Here is a 9,254-nt window from a genome sequence, read left to right as displayed (position 1 = left end):
TTCTTTATATTTTGTTTTACTATTTCTTGTCCTTTGCCCCATTTTAATTTTCAGAGTTGTTTTTTTTTCCTTAAGATTCTGGATCTCCTTTTCTAGTAAGTTGAAAAGAATTTATAATTTTCTTGTATTTCTTGGATTGTTCTTAATTTTTTTAAAGTTTTCCTTGACCTCTCTCACTTGATTTTCAAAGTCTTTTTTAAAGTTCTTCTTTGAATTCTTTTTGAGCAGATGGTCATTTGATGTTACTCTTTGGGGTAAAAAAAAAAAAAAATTGTTTTTTTTTTTTTTTTTTTGCTTTAGTATCCTCCTCTGAAGATGAACCCTGGTTTTCGCTATTCTTACAGTAACTTTCGATGATTGGGTTTTTTCCCCTTTGCCTGCTCATTTAAAAAAAAAAAACAACAACTTTTGGCAGCTCGTTATTGCCATCACCTTTAATCCTGGAGTAAGAGAGATGGTGCCTCTGGCCTCTGGTGCTCTTTTCGTTCTCCCCTTTGGCTGGGAACTGAAACTAAGACCTCTGCCCACCTGTAAGTGCCCACCATCAGTAGGGTTTCAGCCCCATTCCAGGCATTAACCTGAAATGAGATGATTCCTCCATGCCCAGTACCCCATCTCAGCAGCACAGCCAAGCCTGGCGTCCCTTATCAGCAGAGGGTCCCCCAAACTTCTTCTGCTCAAATGTCAACTCACCACTTTGTCTTGGAGGTGAGTTGAGGCTACCTTCCAAGCCAGCGAGCCCCAGGATTTGCCACTTGCTGCTCCTAAGGAGCTAGCCTGGAGGTTTTAATACTTCCCAACATTGTCCCTTCTGGACTCTTTCTTCAGATGATCTCCAGATGTCTCAAGAGTTCCATTATTCCGCCCCAACTCTTGTTTATTTTTATTGCTCTATGTTTGCCCTAGGGCACTTTTTTGTATTGCTTATGGGGAAAATCTATAGAGCTTGGAATTTTCCAAGCTATTCTACCATCTTTCCCACAGTCTTCCCAGATAGTAAACTTCTGATGCATAACTCTATATTCATGGTTTATTATGTATGAGGTAAGTAATAATTCCTTACAGCCTATTATGATGCCTTAAATGATTTCTACCCTTTTATTCCATGATTTACATTGATCACTGAGTTCAGGCTTCTTAAAAACAGCCTTGTATAATTTCATATGTCAATAACTAAATCCTGATTTGCCATTACAAATCCCTCCATTTCCATCACTGAATTGGAACATCTTAGGCTTTGTTTGAGGCTTCTTTGTTAACATAAGGTAGGCTGAGTTCATGCAGATACCATGAAGGGCCTTTTAATTCTATTCTTAAATCTTAACTATTTCTCATATTCCATTTGACAAATCCAAGGGCGCTTACCTGTTATTAACTTTTACTATTAGTTAATGAAGGGATAACGCCTATTTTTGCCAAAAACATTTCTCTAGGTTTTTTAAACCTTTTTTCAGCATATTCTAATGCTGTCTATAAATCCTCCTCCTCCTCCTTTGTGGTGACAAAGTGTTCATCTTCCTTTAGCTGCCTTACTGTAATGGGTCTTATGTTTTGTTAATGCTACAAAGGCTTTTGTTAGGATACTTTCTGAATTTGTTGTAGTTTGTTTTATAGTCTTTAAACGTACATTAAATCTGGTATTGTGTAGGTGTTAATTGCTTCAAATGGGCTCTTCCCATTCAGCTTTGATTTCAAGATCCAAGTCTCAATGTATTCAGCCACATCCTTCTCTCTGTATATCTTGCCTGGAGGAGACCAAGGCATTTAGAGATATTATCAGAAGTCATTGTTCAATGTGACTTTCTGAGTCAAGTTTCAAGCTTTCAGTCTCTATATTCTTAGAGAGAGTTTAAGAATTTTACACTTCTCAAATCCTAAATGACATATAGGTATAATTACTGAAGAAAGATTCCATGAAATGATGAAAATAATAATAATAGCAGAACCTCAGAAGTTTTTTAGGTAGAAGTGACCCTACCAGCCATATAATCAGCCTATATGCAAATAGATTCTTCATTATAACATTTTGCTGACGAACTCCCATTTATCCCATGAACAAAGATAGTCCAACTTTTGGACTTTTCTAATTATTCTTGAAGAACTCCCATGAAGGAGAACCCACAACATTCTGAGATAACCCAACTTTTGGACTTTTCTAATTGTTAGCAATTTTTTTTTCCTGAAATCCTGAAAAAAATTTTTTTCTTTGAAGATTATCAGCATTGCTCCTGGTTCTACCTTCTTGGGCCGAACAGAGTAAGTATATCTCTTTTACATGACAGTTATTCAAATATTTTCAAGATAGCAATCTTATCCTTCTCCCACCCTCTTCCCCAAGTCTCTTACAAGATAAACATTCATTGATTTTTCTTACCATCCTGAATGACTTACTCTGATTACTTTCAAGTTTATCAAAATAAACTATAGCTCCTAAAACTGGACACAGTACTCCAGATCAGGTCAGTTTAGGGTCGAGTAAGCACCTCCATGTTGCTATACCTGGAGATCATGTCTCTCTTAACACAGCCCAAAAATCACATGAGCTTTTTGGCTGTCATATTATACTCAACTTTGTGTCATCTGTGAATTAGATGACAATGCCACAGGTGCTTTTAATCCAAGATATATTGATAAAAATGTTAAATACCACAGGGCCAAATACAAATCCCTGGGTCCTCTACCAGAGACTTCTAGCCAAATGATTTTGAACAATTAATTCTTCCATTTCAGATCTGCAGCCAGACCTAAATCCATTATACTGTATTCAGATAGAAATTGAATTTGGTACAGTTGCTATCTTGCTATCAATCTTCCATATTTAGAGTTTTAAAGACTCTTATTGTTATTCAATTGTTTCAGTCATGTCCAGTCCTTTGTGATGTCATTTGGGTTTTCTTGACAAAGATACTAGAGAAATTGGCCATTTCCTTCTCCAGCTCATTTGACCTACGTGGAAATTGAGAAACAGGATTAAGTGACTTGCCCAGAGTCATATAGCTAATCAGCATCTGAGGCCAGAATTGAACTCAGGTCTGACCTCAGATCCAGCACTCCAACTTCTGTGCTACTTAGCTGCTCCCCTTGGACTCTTAAACTGGTGTATACAATGACTTCTTTGGGGTAATTAAATAAGAACAATTAGATTTAGGTTCATTTTCCATAGATTCAGCAATATTAGAGTTGGGACAGGGAGGACATGTACTTACCTCGTTCTGCTCCCCTGTAGTTTTAATTATTTCAATCTATTAAATCTAACATTTAAGTCCTTGTTACATGAAAAGTACTGGGCTAAGCAAGCACTAGGGATACAATGGGGAGACAATACTCACCTAGACAGGAATGTGCAGAAACCAAGGGCAATACCTGCTAGGGGGGACAGGAAAGGCTTACTGCCAAAAGTCTCTATTTTGAAAACTTTTCAATCAATAGAGTTTGGAGATTGTAAGTATTCTGACTAATAATATCACTCAAGTCTTGGAGGTCTTAACTTTTCCATTTTCGGATCTTTTAACTCCTCTTCCTTCCCTGATGGGGCTATGATCCTTCCTGCCTCACCTGGCCCATCTCTTCATCTTCTCCATCGCCACACTTCCAGTTCTTTAAACATGATCAAATCAGCTCTGCCATGACTTCTGGAAATCAACTCCCTTGTAGCTTAACCCACCGTGGCAATAACCTTCCAAACCAAAATCTTCCTCCCTGGTCATTTCTCTTTTATGTGAACCCCTAATCTCCTCAAAGGTGAAGGACAGCCTTTACTTTTGTATTTGTGAACCCAGGGCTTAGCACAATACTTATGGAAATAAGTATCTAATAAATGCTTTTTAATTCACTTCTTAATTTTTTGTGCCTGGGCAGTTGGGATCAACAATGAGGGCCACCATGATGCTCTGATTCCGATATATTTTATTGATTGAACCACGATAAAGGTAAGTGACCACATTTGACATTTCAATGATACAGGGAACTTCTCTAGGTGAGGAAATCCTCTCTATGAATGTAGGCTAACCACTTGGAGTCTTAAAAGCTGTTTAAAGCACTTGATTGTCAAGTGACACTCCAGTGTCACAGAGCCATTATATGTCAGAGGAGACTTGAACTAAAGCCTTCCTTGCTTTAAGTCATTATGGCCCACTTCTTAGCATTTATTGCACAATCCTATGTTCATAGGAGATGTTTGATGAATTATTCTTGATCACAGGATGGATATAGAGCTGGAAGAGATCTTCATTTTCTTCTAGTCCAATGTCTGCATTTTACAGAGGAGGAAATGAAGAAAAGCTTATAGAGGTGAATGCCTCCAAGACAACACACAGCAAGAATATTTCAAGTATACTGTGGGGGGAGGGTTTAATCCGTTAACCTAAATAGCCATTATATGAAGGATACAGATTTTCTGGCGTCTACTTTTAGCCACTTGGTTGTGATTTCCTAGGTAGCTAGCTGACGCAACCTGCAGTCATGTTTCCCAATTTCCCACCACTTTGTTGTATAATCTGCATTGATCAATGAGTCCTGGCTCTTTAAATCTGATCCATTTGTAATTTCTGGTGGAATGACCTGATTCTCAATTGCTGTCATAAACCTCTCCATTTCTATAAACAAATCTTCGTGACTCAGACATTTGTTCTGCCATCGCTTCTTTATTGGTAAAGTTAGTTGAGGTCATGGGGATGTCACGCATGAAGTGCCTTATTGTTGTTGTTCTTAGTATTGGTATTATTATTACCACCATGCACCTCATGATTGAAAATGCTAAATAGCTCTGGGCCAGGTATTGACCTCCACAGATCCCCATTTGATACATCCGCTCTACCACTGATGATGAATCACCAAGAACTATTCTTTGTGTCTGACCCTCCAAAGTCCTCAGGACTTTGGCAAATTAAATTTCTTCAAAGTTATTAAAGAAATCTAATCTAACCTGATGGAAATTCTGTTTTGTATCTCTGATGGCATAGTGCATCTGAAACAATGCAAAAACCACAAAATAAAGGAACCTGGCTCAGTAAGAATGACCAAGGGGAATAGATGACAGAAACTTATACCAAACTGTGCAGCATTGATTTAAATCCATTCTGCTCTATAGGCATCTTCAAGATGCTCCAGTTTACCATGTATTCTCACCCAATAATTCAAATTTTTGTTTCCTCCGTGGCTAAATCTCTCATCTTTGTGCCAGGATCTAACTTTTATGTATCTATATTATGACTATTATATAACTTTCATATAAGAAGAAGTCTGGTGCCAATATTTATATATGGTTTTCATATTTGCTAAATGCTTTAAATATGTAATCTCATTTGATCTTTATAACAACTTTGCCATAAATGCTATTATTATTCCCATTTTATAGAGAAAAAAATTGAAGTAAAGTGACTTGCTCAGGAGCACACAATCAGTCAGTGACTAAGGCAGAATTCAAACCCAGGCCAGGTGCTGTCTCCCAATATACCATCCCACTTATTTCTTGGTGGAAAACAATTCACCAACTTCTCATACAAAATCCCAAAGATTGTTTCTTCACGAGCCCTCTTAGACATTTTGGCCAAAAGATATGCCCCAATCTGCTCTCATCACTGCTACCTCTTCTTGTATAGGGCTTCATTTCTTCAAGGTGCAGAGTCAGACTCATAAATTTATTTAAAGTTCAAAGCAAACTGAAAAAGAAATCAGACTTTGCTGATTTCTGCAGCTGTCTGGTAACAAGAGTCGCCTGAGACACATTTCAAACATCAGCCATCCTCCATGGCCTGTTCTGATCACCGTGTTTTTCCCCTGGTAAAGTCACAGCGAAGACAGCTTTTAATTATTGTCCAATGCGGCATTCTGATGACTCCCTGGAGTATGCAGATCCTGCCTGTAGCAGGCCGTTATTCATTGTCTTAGGGATCTACCTTCTGTCTCTGAGTTTTTTGCCTCTATTAGGAAAGAGACTGCTAGAAAGGTTTCACAAGAGACCAGAGAAGTAACATAACCTCCTTTCTATTTTCTTTTAAGTCAGGTAGTCCAAAATTACTTGCCTCATTTCACATCAGACACTTATTAAAAAAAATATTTCAGGATAGCCTTTGTGTTTTGATCAGTTAACTTATACAATAGAATGTAAGCTCCTTGAGTGCAGGATCTATTATTTTAAAAAATTTTTATCTGTATATTCCTAGTGCTTTTTATGCATTTGAAGGGTTATGGGGAGAAATCAATTCCAGAGAACTTCACCTTGGAAATTCCTCACAACTCTCCCCATCAACGGAGATCAGCAACTCATCTACATCATCTGAATAGACTATTTGCTCTTCTCATCTTGGACTTCCTTAGCTTCCATCAAATCCCATAGAAAATCCTATTATGGGAAGCCTTTCCCAATTATTTCCTCATTTCAGTATTTCTGTTGGTTTTTCTCTATTTACCTCGCATATAGTTTGCTTATACATTGTTATTTGCATGCTGTTTCCCACAATGCGTTATGGGCTCTAAGGGTAGGAATGAGCATTTTCCTTTTCTTTATCATCCCAGCTTTTAGCCCAGTGCCTGGCACAAAGTGGACACTTAAATGTTTACTAGTTGACTGACATTATCTTAGACAGAATTTCAACACCCATTTTCTTGACTTCAAGTCTGGTTCTCTATCCATTATGTCAAGTTTCCTTTCTCCTTGAGCATAGTAAGCACTTAATCAATGCTTCTTGGCTTGCAATGGATTGATTTGGACTCACTAAACAAGGGTCCCAATGTCAATACTCAGGAGTTTTACAGAGAATGAATGTGAGTGTGGACACAAGGTAGTTACTAATGAATATTGTCTGGCTGCAATGGCTGGAAAACAAAATAAGTACCAAATGAATGTGGCAATACACTAAGCAGAAGTGCTTTAGTTCAAATTGTCCAATGCGGCACAAGTAATTTCTTTCTTTGGATTTTCTAACAGTCCTGGTGAATCAGAGGAGGGATGAGGATTATTTCCCCCACTTTGCTGATAGATTATTTTGGAGAGGGTAAGTTATCTTCAAGGTTGCATTTTCCATCTTGCAATACCTCCTTGACGAAACCTTCTTTGGTCACTATGGTTCAATCTCTGCCCTTTTTGGAATCTAAGAAAGATTAGATTTGATCTATTTGGCTAAGGAAGGGAGAGGAGCAATGGACAGAAGGTGCAAAGAAAAAAATTCAGTCAAGAAAAAATCCAAGCTAGAGATGTTCCAAAGAAAAACAGGCTGCTGGGGGAGAGTGGCTGATGGATCTCTTGTTAGAGGTCTTCAGGTAGAGATTAGATAGGTGTGTTGTCTTTTCTTTTTTAGGTCCAGGTTGGACTTGCTGGCCACTGAGATTCCTTCTAACTCTTGTTTGCATCATTTTATTGGAGCACTTTATCCCTTTGTTTAGTCTCATTTCTCTAACTCTACTGTGTGTTTCTTAAAGAAAAGAGCTGAGCACTTCCTGCACCTATCCTTCTTGGCTTTCCTCACTCTAACACATGTCAAGAAATCCTTATTGAGAACAGGTTCAGATAGACAGAGCTGGAAGGGAACTTTATAGTCTTCTTGCTTCAATCCCTTTCATTTTATTTTATATTATTTTGTTATACACTCCTATATATATATATATATATATATATATATATATATATATATATATATTTCACTTTATAGATGAGAAACCAATATTTCACTTTATAGATGAGAAACCAAGGCCCAGTGATAACATTGTATAAGAGATAGTAAAATTAGAATTTGAACTAATATCCTTTGACTCCAAATTTAACATTCTTTCCATTACACCATTCTACACCTAAAGAATGACTTTAGGATTAGAACACAGAATACACGTATTATTGACCTTCCTGCTTTAAATGACTTGCAGTGTTATTCCCAGTCTTCGGCTTCCACGTTTTCCAGTCAAAATATCGTCATAGAGTAATGACTTAATGAAATTAAAAGGTTTTAATTTAGTCTAGACAAAAGTGACCCCATATTTAGTATCATTGTATATTTCTTTACACTTGAAATTTCTGATAGTCCATCTAGATTAATTTAGCCAAATTTAGCCATTTAGAGCCCTTCTTAATTTGGTGGTTGCCTATCTTTTTAAATTAATTTCACCCCATTCCTTTCAGCCAAATTGGCCTACCTGCTTTTCTTCCTCCACTTACTATTCTATCTCCTACCTTTATGTTTTTGTACAATTTAACCCTCGTATCTGGAATACTCTCTTCTCACTTCTTCTATCTAGAATCTTTAGTTCCTTTCAAAGTTCAGTTCAAGTATCACCTTCCAAATAAGACCTTTAAGATTTTTCCAGGGGCAGCTAGACAGTACAGTAGATAGAGCACCTGCCCTGAACTCAGGTCCTCCTGACCTCAGACATAATACTTCCTAGCTGTGTGACCCTGGGGAAATCACTTAACCCCAATTGCCTCAGGAAGAAAAAAAAAGATTTTTCCAGTTTTTAACACTTGAAATTAAGTTTTTCTATGTTTTGTATTGATTAATCAATGTCTACATTGTATCCCCATCATAGAAAGTAAACTCCTTGAAGGCAGGGACTCTCCCTTTTCTGTATCCATATCCCCAGCAACATAAAGCACTTAGCACAGAGTATATGAGTGTATTAAAATGCTTGAGGTTAAGAAAATTTAATTAATTTCCGTATCTCTATATTTTACTTGGCATGATGTTCTCAGAACTGACCATTACCAAGTATCTCCATAAGAGAGTCCATCATTTCTTATCCCAAATGAAGAAGTGATAAAGCAGAAAGAACAAAAAGTCATTGGGAATGAACAAAAACAACACTCTATTAGAACCATGGGGCACCAATTCAATGGGGCATTGGAAGAAGCAGATTGAATAAATGTCTCTTGGAACAGAGATGAGTTATGTAGGCAAGCCCATTTATTTCAAGCTCTTAAAAGCAAGTTTTCAAATCAGAAATTAAATAAGGAAAGCATCAGACAATTGAAAAAAATCAAGCCACCTTAAAAGAACATATATTAACAAAAATCTTGTGTAAGGAGCAAATCTTTTTTTTTTTTTACAGCTATCTACAAAGTTCTTCAAAACACAAATTATTATAAATATAAACCATAAAGTAAAAACATTTTCTTCCAAATAATAGAACCTAGTTAAAAGCAACTCTACACAGAAAATGCCATTACATCCTCTTGAAAACAAGCTGGAAGTGGATGATTACCCCAAATACTTAACAATGCTTCACTTCTCAGCACTGTTTTCGGCTTTGAATTATGTGCATGTTGT

Source organism: Antechinus flavipes, chromosome 4 (assembly GCF_016432865.1).
Source record: "Antechinus flavipes isolate AdamAnt ecotype Samford, QLD, Australia chromosome 4, AdamAnt_v2, whole genome shotgun sequence".
Lineage (NCBI taxonomy): Eukaryota > Metazoa > Chordata > Mammalia > Dasyuromorphia > Dasyuridae > Antechinus > Antechinus flavipes.
This window is presented reverse-complemented; position numbering follows the sequence as displayed.